The sequence below is a fragment of the Pogona vitticeps genome, chromosome 1 (genome assembly GCF_051106095.1).
Source record: "Pogona vitticeps strain Pit_001003342236 chromosome 1, PviZW2.1, whole genome shotgun sequence".
In the NCBI taxonomy this organism is placed as follows: domain Eukaryota; kingdom Metazoa; phylum Chordata; class Lepidosauria; order Squamata; family Agamidae; genus Pogona; species Pogona vitticeps.
In genome coordinates, this window is record NC_135783.1 from 12,785,799 (window position 1) to 12,809,709 (window position 23,911).

Sequence of the window (23,911 nt, forward strand, 5' to 3'; positions counted from 1 at the left end):
GATATCTTTCAAAATAAACCTAGTAACCTTTGTAGGTTTATTGCTCTGGAAAATAGAACAAAAGCTCACACAAGCGCACTGTCTGGTTGTTTACTCGGCTAAGAGATCTCCTAACAGAGCTTCACACAGACTTAACAGTCCGAATCAAAATTTACAACTGGTTTCAGTGCTTTTTGAAAGCCCACATTAACATCCACGGGAGGCACTATAGCACTAAACCCCATCCCTCCCTACAAAGCAATATTAACAATAAACAATGCTTTCAGCAGGGACTAAATGGAGCAGAACAGCATGTGAACACACAGAGAGAGATGCATTGCGCTGTGCAAGACAAGGTTGTGTGGATGGTGGCAGGACTAGCATCTGGGTCAGGATGGGTCAACAGCTCACTCAAGAATTTGGTCATGAATTTCCCTCAGATGACATGATAACTACCAGGCTCAACAGTACAAAACCAGGTCTTTATAGAAGAACCAATATTCCACACATAAATTGCCCTGTGAGACAAGCAGAGAACCAGACATGACGTATAAATTGAGGGAAAAAACACATCATTGCCTCACATGTGAATCAGAAGCATCCCTTCATATATGTTAGATATGTTCTGTCCTTGAAACAGAAGCTCCGAGGACTTCTATGGAAACATGTTGGGATAATATCTCTTTCTGTGTTCCTGAAGTTCTGAAGCTAAACAGCAGCTGCTGTGCCTTTAACTCTACAAATTATTTCTCATTTAACCTTTATATAAAAGTTCCAAATAAATGCCAGACAAAAAACTAGGAATGATTTGCATTCATGATTAGATAGCAATCAAGACTAATTGTAAAAAGGTTGGCTTTCTATAAACACACATAGAAAAAAAAGCCACACATGAAATTCAAATACACTTTAATTGATTCCCTCACTTCTCCACAGCATTCATGTTTGACTGTTGCCTCTTTCCCTCATTGCCTCTGCTTAAGCTGCTTTGCAAATAAGATTACTGCAAGTTACAGAAAGGAAACGGAGGGAAAAATACCCCGCTGTGTCAATTTGGTTTTATTTGTTCACCATCTTGAACTGAAGCCTTTTCTGGAAGAGGTGGTGCATTCAGGGTGTGTTGTTTCAGTGTGCAGAGTGCATTTATGATGATGGGTTCATTCTAATAAACAGCCCAGTGTGTCAGCCAAAGTTAAAATGTAGGAGAACTGCTCGGTGACAGGAGGCAGCAGGAAATGTGACTTGAGTTTTGTTAACTAGAGAATATTAACTGAAGAAATATCTTAACTGGTGAAATCCTTTCATCATGGCTTCTGATGAGGCCCCAAAAGGGCGGAAAGAAAGTTAAAGATGGCAAAGAGGAGGAGGGCTTTATTATCTGTTACTGACCTGTTACCATCTGTTTGCCATATTAATGAGGGAACAGCTTGTATTTGCCAGGAGCTGAGGAAGATCTGAGTGACTGCGATCTTTGGGGAAAGGAAGCAAATGTTTGACATTGTCAGATTTTTGTTTGTTTGTTTCCTTTAAGGTTTTGTACCAATACTAGGTTTTTCAGAGTTTTTAAAATTTAAAATGGAAATGTAGGTATGGAATATGGGGAAATCTCTATTTGTATCAGAGTGTCACACATTAAAAATATAAGTAACATTGAAAACACATTAAAATGTTAATATGATTAGACTGCTTTTGACCAGAAGCAGGCTACTTCAAGAGTGCTATCTTGGCCATTTGCTAGATTTCCTTTGGTACACGTGGTGGGGCATAAATTGCATACCCATAAGTGTTGCATGGACTGAATTTCTCCACAGTCACAGAAAATTTGTCCTGTTTTCCAAGTAGCTCTATTTTACTTGGTTATTCTTTGATCCCCCTACTTCATTTTGAAGTCCATTAAGTGACAAGCTAGTCTCTTGCATTGATGGGAGAGTCTCTTCGGCATCCATCCATCCATCCATCCATCCATCCATCCATCCATCCATCCATCCATCCATCCATCCATCCATCCATCCATCCATCCATCCATCCATCCATCCATTCACCAAGGTGTGCTATTTTTTGTTCCCCATAGGTTTAGTCTAGCTTCTTCTGGTTTAATATTTAGAACTTGAGATTTGTGCAGAAAACTTTTCATTGGTTATTGCTGTAACTGCTGGATAGCTCAGTGGTTTAGTTGGGAATTTGATTCTCCGCTGTGTCTCCTATGACTACAGCCAGCCTGGGTGGCCTTGGGCAAGCTGTATAGGATTGCAACTTGTTTTCTGCAATGGGTTCCTAACTGTAGCAGCTACAGTAGAAGGCAAGAACATACAACAGGAGCCTTTCCATACGGGCAAAATCTTTACCTATTGAATTTGGTTGCTGCAGGTGAGTAAGCATTTCATTTGATTCTTTTTTTGATAAGAAATCCACAAATTTGTCGCAGAACTTTGTATTCCAAGCTTTGCCTCTTCCTCATTGGGCTGCCATCATTTGTTTCTTTTTTCATATTAGCTGGATTTTGTAGGTCAGTGTTAGATCCAGAGTTACACCCAAATACTTTGGGGTAGGGTAATGTTCCAAAGTCTTGCCTTCAGAACTTCCTCTCTGCTTCTCTGTTCTTTAAGTGGTATGCAGAGACCTGTTATTTTTTTTTTAAAGGCTTGGTTTCAGCTGCTTGTTTACACAGTACAGTATAAGAAATGATGTTCGGATGTACAGGTTAGCTGATGCTTGATGCCCTCAGTGCTTTTCACCTGGGTTGTTAAGGCAAGATCATCAGCATTGATGAATCTCTTGGAGTATGGGAATGCTGGTTGAACATTGGTGTAAATGTTAAAAAGCAATGGTACCAGGATGCTACCTTGTGGGCGACCGTTCCTTTGATTCCTCCTGTCACTGTGCCTTCCTTGAAATTCAACAACAAAGCTTCAGTTTTGAAATAAAGAAAATCATGTGTTGTGACAAATTAAGATCTTTTAGTATTTGAGGTAAACACTTCCTCCAAAAACATGTTCACTGTATATCTTCTAAGATTTCTGGAATCAACCAATAGCAGGACCTTCTGCCCACTTTAGTTTTGTGTTTGCTTTGGAAAGGGGCCTAAGAGCACCAGGCTGTTAGTGCTTGGGATCCACGCTTCTCCCTCTAACAACACTTAGTGACTTAGGCTCACTGGACCCCCTTGTAGTTCAAAATCCATGTATAACTCTTATACCACCCAAAATCTAACTACAAAGTACAAGCTGCTGATTAATACACACATACAGAACGTACAGAGTTTATTGGATTGACTCTACAACATTCCCCAGCACTCTCCCCAGCCGCCACCCGGAGCTGCCATGTCAAGGAGAGGGGGCTAGCCAGGCTGATGCAGTTGGACTAGGGGCTGCCCCACAACCATCAACAGGGGCCGAAGTACATCTGAAACCCACTTCCTAGAGATGAATAAGGAAAGAGAGAAAGAGCGCCAGAGAGCCGCTTCCCTGGAAGAGGCGGCGGCAGTGGCAGCTGCTGTTGACGGCTTGGAGGCACTCTTCGAGAACGGGCTGGCAGTGAGCTCTGCTCAGTGGCGGCTTGGGCGCCACTGAGCAGAGGGGAAAAGGGCTGGCAGCGCGCCTTGCTCATGGGCTCTCCCCCAAGACAGCGCCTCTTGCACCCTCCACAAATGGCCCCCGGGCCGCATATTTGAAACCCCTGCTCTATAGGATGTGGAGGCAATTTTACAGTTCTCATGTTTTGAGGTCCTCCAAGCACCCTTTCCCCCAGAATTCACCCCAGGTCTGATTTTACTGCGAACCAACCCCCCCTTTTTTTCTATATGGTTTGAAAAATAACTCCCCATTGGCAGCAAGGTCAAAGGTCAACTAACCGTAACATTTTTCCATACCAGTACTTTGACACTGATTAATTCCTGGAGAGAATAAAAAATGTTAACAGGAACGGTAGAGAAAGCCTTCTGTGAAATCTCTCCTCAGAGGCCACCTTCTCCAAAAGTTAATTCATACAGTACATAAGTGTTGGCTTGCTAATATTCCCCGTATGTTGTGATATGGGATTTTATTTTCACGGCTGAATTTTAATTGGCTTTCACTCAACCGTGGAGGCTGAGGGTTTAGTTTGCCATTCTCAACGTTTTCTTCTAGCTGGGAGTTCGTATTGTTGGGGAATAGGAAGAGAAACTTAAACATATTTATGAACACGAGTTATATTTGCAGCAATCAAATTATTCCATTTCTTAAAATGTATTTATACCTTTGTTCAGTCTGCCTCTCAAGCTATTATGGTGCCATGTCATCAAAATTTCATGCCCTATGAATATTTATTGTTTCTTATATTTATATAGTTGGTCTCTACTTTTTTTTTAATTTTTAAAAATAGATTAAATTTTCATGAGATTTTTCTTGGGGAACTCTTCTTACAGAATACTTCTGCAGCATCCTGGTTGAAGTTTGTAAAATGCACATCGGCTCCTAAGCATCAGACTTCAGCCTTTTCATTTTCAGAGGCTTTTATCTGTAAGTAATTAAGGTAGATCATTTTTGTATGAATGTGTTCCAGATTAATAAGAACATTCCTGTTTATGAACGATCAAAGGGGTAGAATGATAATTTTAAAATGTTGCAACCATACATAAAATATAAAGGTTTAACTGTTGCAAACAATGCTAAATTAAATGATTACCTTTATAAAATGTTTATTTCTGCTTTTTGTTCATGTTTTGCAAAATAGAAGATGTTGGAAGAGGACTGTTGAAATAAAACTAAAGGACCATCTAGTGCAGTGTTCTTCATCATGAAGTTATTATGAAGAAAAGGCAGCACTACCAGTGTACAATAAAAATGTTAATAAGCAGGTCACTAAAAAAGGAAACTACACAGCTAAATGGTTGCTTGCAAGCCAGAACGGAAATGGAAAGCAAAGCAAAGCAATCAAAAAACAAAGTGTGCTGCTTATATAATGCCCTGTAGTGCTTCAAGCATGCTCTGGGTGGTTTACAGTTTAATTATGGAGGCTACACATTGCCCCACCAATGGCTTCTGAGAAAATGACTTGTATTCTTAGCCACTGAATGAGCTGGAAGTTTTAGCATGTATACATTACTGAAACAGCAACATCTATGTTGGCTCGGGCATGTTGTGAGAATGGTTGATGGTCAGATTCCAAAAGATCTCCTGTATGGAGAATTAGTGCAGGGAAATTGCCCCAGAGGGAGACCACAGCTGCGATACAAGGATATTTGCAAGTGGGATCTGAAGGCTTTAGGAATGGGCCTCAACAGGTGGGAAATCCTGACATCTGAGCGTTCAGCCTGAAGGCAGGTGGTGCATCATGGCCTCTCCCAATTTGAAGAGACCCTTGCCCAGCAGGCCGAGGCAAAGAGGCAGTCCCAAAATCAGGGAGCTGCACAGGGGACAGATTGGACTTTTCTTCATTGTGGAAGGGATTATCACTCTCGAATTGGCCTTCTCAGCCACACTATATGCTGTTCCAAGTCCTCTATTCAGAGCATGTTACCATAGTCTCTTGAGACTGAAGGATGCCTACTACTGTGCTGTCAGTTCTGACTTATTCTGACCCTTTCCAAGGTTTTCTTTGTAGAGGGCATCTACAAGTGGTTGACCATTCCTTACTTCTGGGGGGGGGGCAGGCAAACTGTGTAACTTGCCCAAGATCACATTGTTTGTCTCTTCTGCGATGCACGATTGAGAATTGAACTCCATACCTAACTCACTGATGTACCCCGCCAGTTGAAAATCAACTTTTTGCCTCTGTATGTTACTGACTCATGGGCTATACCTTCTCAAAGAGCAGTTTTACCAGCAAATAGCACTTTCAATGCTACCTATTCTCAGTGACATGAAAGCTTCTTTGATTTTTTTAAAAAAATATTATTATTATTGCAGAAGGAGAAGAGGTTACCTCTGATTTGAGGGTACCACGTTCTGATTTCTAGTATGAAATCCATTGTAGCACTCAACTCTGACACATGGTTTGGGGGTGTCAATCAGATTTATGAAGACTTATCTTCTTTTTGTAGCTGCCCAGACATCTTTGAAATTGCTGGGTGTGAAAATACCTTGCCCAAGGTAATAATCTAAGTAATAGACCAAAGCCTGGCATTCTTCTTTTAACACCTGGAGTAATTTTCTCTGGCTTCTGAGGAAATGACTTGTATTCTTAGCCACTGAATGAAGAGATCTTTTAAAATTCTGCCAAATAGCAGTGTCAAAAAATTTCCCATCTCAGCTTGTCTGTGCTGAGTTATTTCTGAAAGCCGGTCTAATTCTTGCTATAATTTCCATTGTTTCATGTAATTGCCTACATAAACTATTTTAAAAGCTGATAGCCTGAGTTGTTCCAGGTTGGAACTTATGTGTGTTGTGAAATACCTTTCGGACGATATTTCAACCTCAGCAATGAACGTTACACAGAAACCAGAAATGAGAATCAGGAAGTTAGATTCTAAGCATTAGAAAATATTATGTAAGAGGAAAAGTCAAATGATTTGATTTACGTTTAGGGGGGAAATGAGTGAAGAGAAATACGATAAGAGTTTTATAAAATTTTATATTATGTAGGGAAAGTAAAGAGAAAAATCCATCACTCCCATATTAGAATATGGATTCCACAAATGAAGGAAGAGGCAGTACATTTGTGGCAAGGTTAAGAAAGAAATTCTTCATACAAAATATTTCAAAACTTTATTTAATTTATTTTAAATATTTTTACTCTGTCTTTCTCTTTAAAAAGGACCCAAAGCGGTTGACATCATTATGAGACAATATTTAAATGCTAAAAGCAGGAAGTATAGAGATTAGAGATGGGCAGGTTCAATGGTTCATGCTGGTTCGTGTGCACGGCACCACAAGTGCGACACTTTCCCTTCGCCGCCTCTTTGGCTGGATCACCCACTCACTAGCTGTCGCCCGCTCCTCTCTTCCTTCTTTTTGGCTGTTTGACCAGTCTGTGACAGGAGCGCAAGCTTTCCTGCCTCGCCTCCATGGCTGATTGCTCACTCAGACAAGGAGGCGAGGCAGAGCGGCCTGTGTGCTCCTGCTGGGGACTGGATGGTCAACCAACAAGGGAGGCGGAGGAGAGAAGCATGTGTTGGGTGTTGGGTAGGTCATTGGCCAGGGATGCAGGAGGAAGGGAACACGCAGCACTGTGTGTACGAAATGGCACAAACCTCTGAACTGAGGTTTGTGGCCATCTCCACGCTGGCCACGTGACCACGGAAACTGTCTTTGGACAAATGCTGGCTCTACGGCTTGGAAATGGGGATGAGCACTGTGCCCTAGAGTCGGACACGACTGGACTAAATGTCAAGGGGAACCTTTACCTTTACCTAGCACTTTGAATTCTCCCCAAAACCAAACTGACATAAGTTATGGTGAAGCTCATTGGTTTAGAGGGTTTTAAAATTGAGACTTGACTGGTATTTTGGTCTCCACATCTTAAAAGCCCCAGCCAGCATAGCCTGTGGTCAGAGATTATGGACGCTCTAATCCAATACGTATATCTGGAGCGCCAACCACTCCTCGCCCCTAGATTAGATGGATTCACCAAGAACAGGTCTGTCAATGCCTATTAGCCAGGTCAAAGAGAATCTACACCAATGTCTGCAGAGATAAAAACGCAAGACACACCCCCCAAGACGCCAAAGCCTTAAATGCTTGGAAAGCAGCCCCCCCCCCAAAAAATCTGGGCTTTTAGAATGTGATTGTCAGGATAATGAATCCGCAGAGTTTTGCACTGAAAATTCCTGAGTGGAAGTAAGTGCTTCTGGCTGCGGCATGTTATTGATTCCTTTTTCACCAACCGCAGCAAAGCAAATGCAGCGACGGAACCTGCTCAGCCTTACAGAACGGGCTAAACTTTCAGCTTCAGCAAATTTCCAGCGAAGAAAAAGGCTCAGAGAGCATAAAATGAACCAGGGGCTCTGCGTGTATATCGTGTTTAGCAAAAAAAGGCAAGGAAGTAAGAGGATATTCGTAGCCAAATCTGCAGCAAGGCAAATGGAACCCACAGCTAAATGCTATCATGTCACATTACTGTAAATGTAATAAATGATAAATATAATACAATGTACAGGGCTCTTCTTCAAGTTTCTGACTGGCCAACCAAACCTTTTTCTAGAACAATTCATTCCACCCCTTTCTGGTTTTTGGGGTTCTCCACCCCTGACGGAGAGAATTATTTGCTCCTCTGTCCTTTATTGGATACCTCCTGCTGCATATTTTTCAGTACGTTTATTTTGCATTTCTGTAAATCTCAGGGTTTCTTCACTCTGCTGATATTCTCTCCTGTGAGTCCTTGGTGGTTTTTTTGGCTCTCTAAAAATAGGCCTTCTTAAGCATAAGCACATCATAATACATCTGTATTATGAATACAGAGTCAGACCAATACTATCAGATTTTCTCATTTCCAACAGAAAAGGGTGTGTTGACACAAGGAGACATCCTGTGGAACTGCTGGAAGATTTTTTTTGTTTCTACACACAGACACACACACAAAGAAGACCCCCCCCAGCATTTTTAGAGTCAGCAAAAACATAGAACAGAACTAAATGAAATGAACTGGAACGCTCATGTTTGTTAAATGAACAATAGGCATTTTGTAAACATGGAAGTGGCTACCTTGATATAGAGAAGTCGAGTTACCTGTCCATCAGAAGGCTGCTTGCATGAGCATCCTCCCAGGCAGACAGGTACCCAGGCCTCTCTGTGCCCCCGCAACAGATTCTCTGTTTGCATTTATACATATACTGAATTGAGCAGGCTATCCTTGTATTTTGTGTAAGATATGGGGGAATTTGCACAAAACCACCTCTCTAAATATTTGGCAAAAGAAGTTCTGAGATGTGCAAAGATGTGCAAAAGCTCTTGCATCTTGCCCATAATGGGGAGAAAATATTTGAAAGTTTTCAAGGCCCCCTGCGAAAATAAAGTAAGCACGATTTCACATCTCCAGCCTCTATGTCACAAGGCTAATAAGGACTGATGACAGAAACAGGAAGAGTCTGCGAACATACTAGGTTGTCAAGACAAGCCTGCATTGCAAACTCTTATTGGAAACTATGCTATCAGAGAATGGCATTCAATCTGTGAGACACAGGGTTTAGAAGCAAGTCGTTGTGAATAAGTCCCAACTTCCAAGTTATTTCCTCAGTTACTATGCAGAACATATTCGGAAAGCCAAATGACAGTCAGTTGAAGGAGAAGGGACCATCTGTGAAAGGAACATAAATAATTTAAGAAGCGCAGATGACGCCATCCTACTGGCAAAAAGCAGCAAAGACTTGAAATGATTTCTGGAGAAAGTGAATAAAGAAAGTGCCAAAGCAGGATTGCAGTTGAACTTTAAGAGGAAACAAAAAAAAAAATCATGACTACAAAGGAATGGCATGTTTTAACACTGGCAATAAAGCAATTGAAACAGTAAAAGGTCTTCTATAGTTTGGCTCAGTCATCAATCCAAAAAAGGAAACTGCAGAAATCAGAGGAAGACATGAGACTCAGAAGGGCAGCTATGAAGGAACTAGAGAAGATCATCAAGGATAAGGATGTGCCACTGGAGACCAAGACTAAGATTATTGATACTATGGTATTCCCAGTTAATAAGTACAGATACGAAAGCTGGACAGTGGAGAGAGCGGACAAGGTAAAAAAATAATTCATTTGAAATAAAATCCTTTGATTTGTATTCTTGCATTTAGCAGAGGATTGGACTCATTGGCCTTACAGAATATACAGAATATATATATCCATTGTTATAACACTGTTTGTATGTATACAAAAATGAGCATTAGTTATAGATGGCTATGGTTGTCCAGAACCTGTTGTTTATACCCCCACCCCGTTTTATACATAGCTCCTGAAGAAGGTTGAGCGCTGAAACGCATTGAGCATTTTAACACTAGAATAAAGACTCTTACCATTTTCTACATCCTGAGACTTAGTCGCTCATTCTGATTTCAGACATCATTGGATGTACCAGTTCCCTATATTTCTGCTCTGGTAAATGTGTAGCATGTGGCTTAAGTTTTCTTCCTTTTTTTACACTGAAATAAATGTGTGCTAGGATCAGGACCATTGTAAGCAGATGTTGTGCTGTGCCATCAATGTGATTCTCATGTATGGCAACCCTAGTCGAGTATTCAATGTTGTGTAAGATGTTCAAAGAATAGTTTACCAACGCCACCTTCCAGTGAGTTGTTGTTGCTGAGTGGGGATTTGAACCCAGGCTGCAGTCTCCATCTGTATTGATGACTGAACCAAAGTAGACAAAAATATTTAACAATTTCAGTTTCTTCATCGTCAACATTAAAGTTGTGTAGTTCTTCTATAGTCATGATTTTTGTCTTAATGTTCAGCTGCAGTCCTGCTTTGGTACTTTATTCTTTCACTTTCACTCAAAGTCGTTTCAAGTTATTTCTGCTTTCTGCTGATAAGGTGGTGTCATCTATATATCTTGAATTATTGATGTTTCCTTCACTTTTTCAGAACAATCCATGGTGCATACTTTGCTGTAGTCTATAAAGCCTTCTGATGTCCTTCTGAAATTCTTTGGTGCACTCCAATGGATATTTGCAATATACTCTCAAGTGCCTTTCCCTTTTCTGAATCCAACTTGAACATTAGGCATTCCTCACTCCATATAAGGTAAAAGCCTTTGTTGCAGCACCTTGAGCATCACTTTGCTTCCATGGGAAATTAGAGCATTGGTCCTACAGTTATTGCCCTCCTTGACACCTCCTTTCTTAGGAATTAGAATGCATATTGAGTGTTGCCAGTCTGTGGGCCATTGTTTTGTCTTCCATATTTGCTAGCATATTCTTCTTAGGATTTTGGCAGGTTTAGTTTCTGTGGCTTAAAACAACGCTATTGATATCCCATCTATTCCTGGTAGTTTATTTCTTCCCAGTGCTTTCAGAGCAGGTTTTACCTTACTTTCTAGAACTGCAGGTTCTTCATCACAGGATTCTTCCAAAGGAATCTATCATCTGTTTATTTCTTCTGTTTTGCTGAATTACTGAAAATTTCTCATTCCAGTCCACTTTAGTTCATTGACATCAAGCATTGCAATGTTTATATATTCCAGTTTTTGCTTTACACTCTCCCCTTTATCTTGATTCATACTTCTCATGGTCCATGTTCAAATTGTGTGTGTTGTGTAAGCGTTGGACTTTCCTTTATCTTCTGTGCACATCAGCCACTAGATGTACTTTAATCTAGTTGCATCATTAGTGACAGTGTGATTTATACTTGACCTTTGTTCTTCCCCAGTAGCTGATTGATTGCTTTCCAACCTGGGAGTCTCATCTTCCAGCACTATCTCACGTTTCACTTTGGACTATCTCCTCATAGGTTTCTCAAGGTACAAAAGATTCAGAAGAGGTTTATCATTGCCACCTTCGGTGTTATACTACTAAAAGTTAGCTTGAATGTCACTTCCACTCTCTTTGAAAGATCCTCCACTCGTGTCACCTTCAGTTAACACTGCTACCCACTAGCTGTCCTCCAGATGTTTTTTCACCCCTATCGCCCTGGAATTATCTGTTGTCTTATGCTGATGCAGTTGTTATTTCTGAAGAGGGCATCCGAAGTTTAGTTTGCTATCTCAGCTGTGAACATTCAATTCCACCTTGGGTAGCCCTGCTAGAAGTCCTGGCTCATAATGATACTTGGACTTCTCTTCTGTAATTCAAGATTTTAAATTGGTATAACTTTACTGTGTAAAAGCACTCCATGATGATTATTTGAATATTCAAGGGAAAGCATCTACCCATAATAAAAAGCTGCGGCGAATGAATGATGCAGGAATAGTCTGACTCAATGTGGCAGTCTTTGATGGGCAGAATGTGATTTGAGTCAATCCATATGACAGTGGCTTGTTCCTTGGCAGGAAAACTTAGCAATGCAAAACTAGATTTCTTATTTTGGAAGAGACATTCTAGCTTAATTAGCAGCAATACAGCAAGCCGAAAATTGAATGATGGCTTTGGCATTAGAGAAAAACTTGTTGTGAACTTAGAAATTCTTCGAAACAAATAAATTTCTCGTCTGTCTATCAAATGTGTAAAGCAGCTGTCTTTCATTTTCTACCAGTGGGCTTTTTCAAAGACATATTACAATATAATAATAATAATGAACATCCTAGAATTCCAGAGCTGAAGGGACCCTGTTGAACCTCAAGTCTAACTCCTGTCTAGGAGGCAGAGTGAGGAATTGAACGTCCAACTTCTGGCACCACAGACAGATAACTTAACCACTGAGCTATCCAGCAATTCTTGTACTGGGCCTGCTTTACACAGCTGAGATGTTTTTACTTTACTTGTCATTTTTGTTTCTTTTTCTCCCTTCTTCCTGCACAAACACATTTTGGCTGTAAAAGACACCTCGACTTTAGAAATACACTTCTCTGATCATAATTTGGTTAACAATGGATACTATGTTCTGCATGCAGAGTTATTTGGGCACTGCATGCACTAGGTGGCACTCTCTGGCTGCCTTTTTGAGCAGTAGGGAAAATTCATACGAAAAACTTACTGCAGAGCGACAACGGTAAGTATTCCCAGTGTAATGTAGTGTAGTGTACAGAGTGATGGACTAGGACTCTGGAGAACAGATGCTAAGAATTTCTTGGGTCAAAAGAGTGACCAACAAAGAAGTACTAAAGCGAGTGAAAAAAGTCCAAGAAAATATGAAACATAAAATGCATGGAGCTAGAATATTTTAGGGATGTAATGAGAAACGAAATGTACACATTTTACTGGTTATCAGTCAAGGAAAAATGAATGGGAAGAGAAGTACAGGAAGAAATGTATGGTCTGGTGGGCATGGGGGACCTTTTCTTTTTGCATTCAGAACAGCATTGATGAGAACTGCTGCATCCATAGCCATAATGATACTCAACATTTGGTAGGAGAGGAATGACAGAAAGGAGGAGGAGGAGGGAGGAGGAAGAGGAGAAACTTGATATTGCTTAAGCCTTCATAGTACTTCTTGTCCTACTTTAGGCACATCATGAGATTCTCTGAATAAGACAATAATGCTGGGAAAGGTGGAGGGGATCAGGAAAAGAGGAAGACCCAATATGAGATGGATTGACTCATTAAAAGAAGTCACGGGCTGGAGTTTACAAGAGCTGAGCAGAGCTGTTGAGGAGAAGTTGGGGGTGACATGACGACACATAACAACAACAAAGCCTTCATCATGTTTTAATCTGTTCCAGGTAGTTATAGCTCCTTTTTTGCGCTAAGAAAGTATGCACAGCCCGGGGGCATGGTCAGTAGATAACTTGTAATTTAGGTGCAGGAATCCAATGGGTGCAATCTGATTCCTTCTTCATCTTACCACCCCACTCCTTAAATACATAAGTACTTACAGCAGCAATCCTGCCGTTGCTATCGGCAGAACGACCAACTCCCTAGAAATGTACAGTGAGCTATGCGAGGAAGGAAAGCTCCTGATTCCAACTCTCCAAAGTTCTCCTTGGTTCACTTTCTGGGTTTGTTTTTTTTTGAGCCTTAAAAATGCCACCTCCCAGCTGCACTTTCAAACGGAACAGCCCCCCAATTAAAAACCACTCTCCCTGCTTGCAGTTTCAAATGTTACAGTTCACAATTATGCTGCTTCTCCCTACCAGCTCATTCTGAGTAATACATCGACTGGGAGAAGGAATAAATTAGAATTCTGGAGAGCTGGGTGAATCTCTAGCAGATAATTAGTCCAGTAAAATGGAAATTAAATTGAAACTGAACTAGAAAGCTAAACTGTCTTGTCTGTCTTCACTGAAAGTCTGGGAGAACCGTATATGGTATCTGTAAATAGTGTTTAATGATGAAAAAAAAAAAGGGTGGGAGATAGTGCCACTGGGAAGAAATGGTAACAGCAGCATTAATCCTCAGATCACCATAAACCAGTGCCCGAATGTTACTCACTTATGCAATAATGTCAAGCGAATAGGGGAAATGTCCTTCCTCCACCCCACTGCAGGTCCATCTGCTTCACAAGATGGCATGAAATTGGAGACCTCCTGGAGCAGCAAAACAATGTATGGTTGGCAAACATTGGCAGATTCTTTCTTTATTCGTATCAGAGCGTTGCACAACTTCAGATTATGGACACACGTGAGATACAGGTGAAGTTTAAATGAATTTGAAATGTTTAAAGGATTGGGTTGTTTTTGATGAGAAGCAGTCGAAACTCTACTTCAATAGAGTTATCTTGGCCGTTTACGAGATCCCCTTTTGTACATGTGGTGGGGCATAAACTACATGCACATAAAGGAAGCTTAGATGGTTGTTTCTGCACCAGAGTGCTTTAAGAAGGCTTCAGTGCAATATTTCATGTACAGTAGTAATAATAATAATGACATGGGTTCTTACTTATGGCAACCCTTGCTTGGGTGTTCTAGGTACAGAGTACTCCAGGGGTGGGCAATTAATTTCTATAGGGGGGGCACATGAAAAATCTGAACTGTGTTCGGGGGTTGAACCAACTTTACTTAAAAATAAAATGAAACAGTGATGTTATGACTGTTTTTATTTTAAACTTGTTAATCTTCACAAATACTAAAGAGTATTTTTTGCGGTATGTTAAAGATAAGCAACTGATCAACTTTAGACAAAAAGCTATAAATAGTTTTGATGTTCAAAACTGTCCGCGGGCCAGACAGGAGCAGCTCGCGGGCTGTATGTGGCCCTCGGGCCGCACTTTGCCCAGGTCTGGAGTACTCGGAAATGTTTCACCAGTCCCTTCCTCTGGGAGCATTCTGGGACAACATGGTTTGCCCAAGGCAACATAGACTGGTTTTTCTCCTAGAAGATGTGGTAAGGGAATCAAACCTCCAAACCCTGTATACTGAACTCTGTCTGGGGAGGACAGTGATGCATTTTAGGTCTAGAGAGGATAGATGGGAAGCTGGCTGGATAGCTCAGTGGTTTAGGTATGGTTGAGAGTTCAATTTCCCACTGTGAGCAGAGGCTGCTTATTTGGCCTCAGGCAAGCTGCACGGCTCCGGGTCACCCCCCAAAGAAGGGGAATGATAAATAACTTCTGGGTATTCTTTACCTGGAAAGCCCTGAAATTGAATTGATGGCACATGAATATTATTATACCAATAGGAAAAATTCTGCATCTGTTCTACATCTCTCAGAATACACCAGTAGCCACATGACTACTTTATGGTTAATTCCAAAGACTTGCTGCTTAGGGCTGTGGGACCCAATGGGTAGGCATGGAAAAGAAGACAAGGCCTTTTTTTTTCTTTAATAGTTTTGGAATTGACTTGATGGCATCTAGTAATACATCTATGGCAGAGATTAAAGTTCTTTATTTATTTGAAATAAAACAGAATGAAATGAGGTCAATTCTGTCTTATGGAATCGGCTTTCAAAAACATTCAAATAAGAATCCTATCCTGTCAAGGCCGTTCTATCTGGTGGCGATCCTCTTCAGGGTTTTCTAGGTAGAGGATACTCAGAGGTGGCCATTCCCTTCTTCTGGGGGCAACCCGGGATTGTGTAGCTTTGCCCAAGGCTACGCAGGTTGGCTCTTCACCCAAGAGACACAGCGGAAGATTGAACCTCTAGCCTCTGGCTATGCAGAGGAAATTCTGGCTGGCCTAGCTTGTCATGGAAGCTTCTGTTACCAAGGTTTCCAAGTCTACAAAACTGTAGAAGGTAGAAGAGACCAGTTTCCTTCTGAGACCGTTTTGGGCCAATCAAGACCCTTCTCTTTCGTGACCTGTGGGGCACTGGGAAGTGAGGATTTGGGGATGCACCTGCCATATAACTATGCGGCAGGTCTTCTTGGACTAAAACTCCCAGGAGCCTTCACTACGAGCTGTGCTGGCTAGGATTTCTGGGAGTTGTAGTTCAAGAATCTCTTGGGACCAAAGACTAGGAACCACTTGCTCTATCTATGGCTTAGGAAAGGGGATGGGGAGTGTTCCCACCTCTTACCCATAGCAGAGTCCAGCTTGCCTGAATTACATGCACTGCGTGACTGCAGAACAGCTGGGGAAAGTTTTTGGCACTGCCATGGTGCAGGTCTCGGATTGCTGCTAATGTAATAAAACGGGCTCTAATTTATTCCCCCTCTACTTCTCTTGCGCTTGCCACTGTCCATTCAATTATTAGCATTCCCCTTCTCCCCTTTCTTTTAAAGCAGGTAATTGCTTTCTTCCTCTTCAGCCACCTTGGCCACAGCATTCTTGAACTGTCCATAATTACTGAGTTCATAGTCCCTGATTCTATTTTGCTAAGAGTACAATTTCATGTGTTTTTTTAAAATAAAAAACCTAGTTCTTGATCTAGCTAAAAGAAAACCACAACACGACACAAAAACCAGGGAGTTGGGAATTGTTTTCTCACCAGTGCTGTTCTTAATAAAAGAGCTTTTTGGGAATTCTAGAACCTGGTTGGTGGACCCGGGAGGACGCACCTCTTGAGAAGAAAAGAGGAAGGAGGCAGCTACCAATGGAAGGGACTCTTCTCCTGGGAAGCTTCAAAAGTGTATTACTGTTCCCAGAGGAAGCAGCAGACAAGTTAGCTTGTGGATTCAGTCCCCCGAAATTCACTTTGGTTCGCAGAGCACATTTCTCCATTTGGAAAAAAACGGGCATTCACCTGGCTCTTCACGTCCCAAAAACAAAGGCAAAATGGCTCCTCTCCTCTTTCTCAAGAAGAAAATGTGAGAAGGATGAAAGTGACATAAGGTGACTTAGGAATATCACTTTAGGTTGAAGCATAAGTCACAGTAAATAAAGTACAGTGGTGCCTCGCTAGATAGTTACTCCGCATGACAGGTTTTTTTTTTGCTAGACATTGGCTTTTTGCGATCGCTATAGCAATTCGCAAAACAGTGATTCCTATGGGGGAATTTCGCTGGACAATGTTTGGTCCCTGCTTCGCAAGCCGATTTTTTCTAGACAATGATTTTGACAGCTTCCTCCATGCTCGCAAACCAGCTGTTTTCAGGACCTAAGCTTTCCAAGACAGCGATTTAAACAGCTGATCAGCAGTTCGCAAAGCGGCTTTCCTATGGCCGATCTTCACTAGACAACGACAATTCTTCCACATTGAAACGCATTAAACAGGTTTCAATGCATTCCAATGGGGAAATGCTTTTCGCTAGACAATTATTTTGCTAAACAGCGATTTCAGTGGAATGGATTATCATCGTCTAGCGAGGCACCACGGTACAGTCTAAGAAACCTGAGGAGGACTTACTCTCTCTCCTTTTCTCTCATCTTCCATGTATAAAAACCATTGCAGAGTTTTGGATTTTTAGTTGAATTCTTATAGCTGTGTAGCAGAAATGCAGGAATTCACAGAGCAGAACAGCTTGAAGTTCTCTAGATTAGTCTACCCCTTTTTCCTCATCAACTGGCACTTACAGTAACTCACCCTGAGACATTAGTACAGTGGGGTCTTGACTTGAGAACTTAATCCGTATTGGAAGGTGGTTCTCAGGTCAAATCTGCATTTCCCATAGGAATGCATTGAAAACCATTTGATCCGTATCTGCTCTTACTGTCCATAGAAACTAATGGGAGGCTGCTATTCTGCCTTCGACCACTAGAGGGGGATATTTTGTTTCTTTTTTTTCTTAGGTCAAGAAAGGTTCAGGGAAGGCAGGGAAAATACAGTCCAGGCAGTTCAGTACCAGGCAGTCCGAAGACTGTCTCCCAATCCACTCTCTAAACGCTGGGAGGAGTGAGGAAGCAGACAGGCACCCTTTTCACTGGCCAACAGTTAACTGAAAGTTCCAATTTTGCACTTTCCCTGCCTCCCACGTGGTTTTTTTTCAGTTCTTAACTCAAATCTAAGTATGTAAGTCAAGTCAATATTTTCCTATGAGAGTGGTTCTTAAGTCAAAATGTTCTTAACTCAAGCCGTTCTTAAGTCAAGACCCCACTGTAGTAGAAAGAACAAAAAGATTTCATTACTTATAATTGAACAGCATTAGAAGTTGCAAAAACTCCAACAGAAACACACATCTTCCTCAGTGTAAGCCGAATTTCATCCAGTCACATTGAACACTTACCACGCCAGGCAGGTTGAAACTGCAACTGGGTTTTCAGTTTAAAAAGTCTCCATGGATCAGATTTGGAGAAAAAGTACAAAGACAACACTGCAAAGAAGTGAAATGCAGGAAATCGGCAGTGATGTGGCCTGAATTTTCCATCAAAAGTGAGTGAAAAAAAAAATGTGACTGAATGAGAGAGGCTATCTGATATAAACAAGCAAACAAACACAAACAAAAAGTGAAGCAACCTGCATGTCAATTACTTTTGATCATAATAATCTTAGAACTGCAGAGCTGGAAGGGACCCTAGGGATCACCGAGTCCAGTCCCTGTCAGGGAGGCGCAGGGAGAGAATCTCGCTCCCAACCTCTCGCTCTGCAGCCAGATGCCTAAACCATTGCATTTGACTTGAATCACAACAGATGTAGGAAACTCTTTGAAGTTCTTCCATAAGCAATAGCTTTAGAGATCAACCTCAACTGGGTTTGAAATACTGTAGCTTCTGTTGTACTTCTTCCCACCTATATGTGGCCTTAGTTATCAAGTCAAGAAAATATCACGTATGAGATCAGACTGTTTGTTCCTTGGCCCCATCATTGTGTAAACTGGGGGTTCTCGACCTTTGGCCCTTCAGATGTGTTGGACTTAATCTCCTTTATTAATGACCTTATTGGCTGAGTTGCCTGCCATAAATAACTTTTCAAACTCTGTGGCAGGTAGGGGGTCTTCCCCTGTTGTCTTCCCCAAGACAACAGAGAACAAACATGGGATCTTCTGCTTGTAAGTCACATTTTTTCTTATTATGCTCTCTAATCTACAGTGGTGCCTCGCTAGGCGATTGCCTCGCGGGGTGATTAATACGCTAGATGATTAGTTTTTGCGATCGCTGTTGTGCTTCGCAAGACAATGGTTTCCTTTGGACGATTTTTGCAAAACGACGATTTTTCCCCATTGGAACACATTAAATAGATTTCAATGCATTCCAATGGGGAACCGCATTTCACAAAATGATGTTTTCTATAGACGATTTTTTGCAAAACGATGATTTTCCCATTGGAACAAATTAAATAGATTTCAATGCATTCCAAGGGGGAACCGTGTTTCGCAAAACGATGTTTTTGCAAGACAGCGATTTTCATGGAATGAATTAACATCGTCGAGTGAGGCACCACTGTAATCCTTCTGCTTAGATTTGTTTTTGCTGCTTGGATCCAGAACAGCAGCAGAAAGAGATAGTAGATATCTATCTATACTGGTAAAGCCAACAGCAGGCCATCAAGCTGCCATCTGGAGTGGTTCAGGACTGTGGCTTCGCTGGCGCTTAATCCACATATTTGCAAATGCAGAAATTTTCAGACACCACCAATTCTCCAACTACCTCCTCTCAAAAGGAACTGGACAAGGGTCAGACTAGATGGGTATTAGTCCTGTTGCTTGTGCCATTGTGAAGGGGACCTTGGCCAAGTCTCTTGTTAAGAAGGTGGCAACGTGATTGGATGGATGATGTATGTAGTTAGCCTATCCTGGAACATGAAGGAGGAGGGGGCTGGAGTCATGAAAGACAGAGAGAGGAGCCCAGGAGTTTGGGGGAGAAGTGGGGAAAAATGATGATGAAAAGTGGGAAAATAGAATTGAGCAAGTGTTCACGCTTAGGGAGAACAATAAGGAACTTGTGGGTATGAATTATCTTAATTGGCTGCTGTAGCTGAAGAAAACGTCAAGACTCAAATTTGTTCCCAATCTACTGCCCCATATAATTAAAAGTTATCATTTTCACTCTTTAGCCACTGGGTCTGTTGTGGTTAATAGCTGGTGTCAGACACACTGCTGGATAGATGATTTAGAAGGTGGCAGGCCTGGGTTGGGGCTGGTCACAGCCGTGCTCCTCGCTGTTTTTTCCTGATATTTATTCTGTCAATTAAATAATGTTAATGCATACTCATTTGGCACGAGTATGTCATGCATTTCATTAGGCTGGCAGGAGTTGCCCTTTTTGTGGTGTTTCTGTTAACATGATCTTGTATTACTTTGGGGCTTATGTGATTGCCTCTACAGATCCTTGGGACAATTGTTGGGGGGTGTTCAGATGACGTTGTTGATGACGCACCGAGGGGCCATAGGGGGGAGGTGAACCCTACTTTTTTGCTTGCCCTCTGAACTGATAAGGACTAATATGTCTGTCTGTCTGTCTGTGTATCACTTTAGCTACAGCCCTAAACTAGGAGTGTTTGTACACACACACACACACACACACACACACACACACACACACACACACACACACACACACACACACACACACACACACACACACACACACACACACACACACACACACACAGATTTAGTGTTATAGCTAAACTGATATGCCATTGATTCATATGCTTACTGTGTCTTGTCAGTTTCCCTTGCTAAATGTTAAAAAAGAGAAGACATTTGAATACCGGTGAGAAGGGCTGGTGAGAGGATGATGACAGCGGCAGGTCAGAGGGGAAGGGATGTGTGTGATGTGTGAACCCTTCAAACACACCTTTCCAGGTTAATTAAACCTTTTTCTGTGAATGATAATAGCAATTTAAATGCCAGGGTGAGGTATAGAGGCTACCGCCTTCCTATGTGGTCACGCTCTGACCTGCTCAGAAAGGATCGCCACAGGAGGAATTATGTTGATTGCCTCATTGTTTTCCAGCATTCTTTTGGGGTGTGAGCCGAGATCTTGCCCGATGCACCTGTCTGAGATTCTTTGCATGTCTGAAGAAAAGATATTTCCTCCAGGGCTCCTTTGCGGCACTAGCACAGATTTTTTCCCCCAGTCTCCTGAGAACAGCTGCGTCTCCCTTTGGCAGCTCAGCTTTCTGGCTCGGCCCTCTTTTGTAAAGACCAACAGGTGGATTTGCAATGTAGGTCAGACAGGTTAGTTCACAACACTATGACACCCTCCTCTGGGAAATAAAGGGTTGCGTAGCCACCAGTAAGCTGTCTGTGGTGACTGTTGAAAGAACCAGCTGTGCTTAAATATATGCTTTGAAGAAAAGAATGCATAAAATACACCCACTGGTCAAAAGAGCTAAGCATGGATTACAACAGGCAGAAAAGCAGGCAAAACGGAACAACTTCCACACATTTTATTTTAAAATACAACTCCTGGGTTTTTCTGTTTCTTTGTTCGAGGCTAGCCCAGCCTTCCTCCATCTAGGGCCCTTCCAGATGTTCTGGATAACAAGTCCCATTGTTTCCAACCCATTGAGGCCCACCCGGAGGTCGTCAGCAATAGGTTGAAGGCGGCTCTACTACCCTTCTCAGGATGTGCCCAAAGTAAGACAGCCTCTGTTTCAACATTTGGCTTCTAGAGAGAGTTCAGGCTTGATTGGACCCCTTCGTTTGTCTTTCTGGCAGTCCAGGGTATCCGCAAAGCTCTCTTCTGCCATGACATTTCAAACGAATCCATTTTTTTTCCCTGTCAGCATTCTCAACGGTCCAGCTTTCACACCCATCCATGGTGATCCGAAATACAAAAATATGGATGATCTTGGTCTTGGTCTCCAGTGACACATCCTTACAATTGAGCTGTAGTCCAAAAAAGTAAATTTGCCAAGTTCTGTTGTTTATGGAACCCACCAACCAGTGCATTGGTAGGTCAACCATTCCTCTCTCTCTCTCTTCCTTCACTCAGACAGGCCATTTTCAACTTGTTCCTCTCAGTATTGTATTTTCCTCACACACAATGTTCTGGAGGACCTGAGGGACTAATGAGCTTCCTCAGTCCTAGTTGGGGGAACTGCTCCGCCTTAGAGCTGTTCCTGCCTCTCCTCAGATTCTTCTTCTTTTTTGAGTGTGGGGGAAGTGTCTTTTTAATTTGTGAGATGGCAACAACAGGTTTATTTAAGGAATCACAACTTGTTTTAAGGGCAGGAAAAAAAAAGAGAAGACTCTCTAAAAATTGTAGTGAATTGATTCTTCAGCAGGAAGTAGATGAATGAGGCAACATGAATGCACTACCAAAGACCACTCCCCACAGAGTCTACTTACTCAAGACTTTCTCTAACTGAATGTAGGTTTTTCCGCAAACACAATTACCCTCATTTTTTATCGGACTCTGAAAAACGGAAACCACAACAGCCTATATAGCAAACATGACACTTCAATATTAAATATTAAATAAATATTAAAAATATTAATATTTTAATATTAATATAAAAATACTTATCTATTAGAATTTTATTATTATTATTATTATTTATTATCTGAATGTAATAATATTTAAATATTAGAATTTTGTATTACAAGCTACTAAGTGGCTTTCTATAATCTTATCAGAACAGCAGAAAGTTGATTAAGCAATTAGTAGACCTGGAATGTTTTGTGATGTAATCACACTGAGTGTATATCACTATATGCAATGTAGTTAACACGCCGTTTGTAATCCTGAAGGTGGGTGTGTTTTTCTTGTTGAAAGCTTGACCTTTTATTGTTTTATTAAAGTTTTTTACTTGGAAGCTAAACCTGTGAAGTTTTTTTGAGCCAATTCAGTCTGTTTGCCTGGGATTGATAATCTTTTTCCATGATGCTCCAAGAAACCAGAAAGGTTTTCAAGCTACAGTTTCCTGTATTTTCACGCTCATTTTCCTTTTCTCTCTACTCAGCCACCAATACAGAAGCAGAAAGGAGAAAAAACTATCTCCATTGCAGTGATCACTAGCTCCACCGGTTGCAGTAAAAGTTGTGGACAAAATAAAACCTGCTGAGAAATATTTTTCACCTACATGCTACACATCATATGCTTTTTAGGCATGAAAACATTTTAATAGAGGTGAAAACCTGTCCTGCTGTTTGGTGCCCTGCTGGTGAGGTCACGGCAAGCTGACTGAAGGCTTTTTACCAATTATAAAAACATCACTGATAGTTTTAAACAGAAGAAAGGTGGAAACCCATCTCCTCACTGTGATTAAAAAGCTTGCATTCTCTGTGGTTATTTAAAAATGTTATGAAGAAGGTTCCGGAGACAACCTGCAGATGAGGTCTTGGAAGTCCTAGAACAGGACTGAAGGACTCTCTGGAGTCATTATCAATTCAGCAGTGCAAATAAATAGGGCACTTTAAAACAGGGACCCTTTTCATGATGTCCCTCAATAAGTTAAAAAATGAGACTTCTGGCTTGACGCTGTGACGAGACAGCAGGAGGAGGACGGAGCTCCATCCCCTGGGCTGAATTCCGACCTGTTTGGGACCACCCAGGGGGTTAAAACCACCCCAAAGAGGTGGTGAAATGGGGGAGAAGCCTGTTGATCACTGGGGGGCGGAAAGAAAGAAAATGGTGGTTACCCCCGTTTGATCTCGGAAACTCCCCAATCAACTAGCAGGCAGAAACAAGCAGCTGAATAGCTCGCTTGGACGTCATCGGCAGCTGGCAATAGAGAAGCAATAAATCAGCTATTTAACATTGTTGTTACTATTGCATGAGAAATATTTTATAACTATACTGCTTTATGACTATCCCTGGATGAGACAATCCCTATAACAGAAATAGTGTCTCTTATCCCCACCACTTATAGAGCAGCAGTGAATCTGGAAAAGATGCAAAGAAAATGAATTGGACAGTAACTAGACATTTAATTATACTTCAAGGAGGAAGTTTGGTATTACTCTGGCATTAGAAACTTAAGAAATCCTTCTCTAAAATCATTATCAGCTAAAAAAAACCCTCTGGGAGTTAAACTTGTTATGTTATGGCTATCTAAGCAGTAGCAAAAAGCCCAGAACACATGACCTTGAACACTCTATGGCGGCCCTAAGATGGGAATCTGTTTTGCCTCTCCTTTATTCCTGAGAAATGACTGAAGCATTGACAAATTAACCCTGGAAAGTCTAACAAAGACAATCTTGGAATATATATCTGGCTAATGTGGACCTAAAAG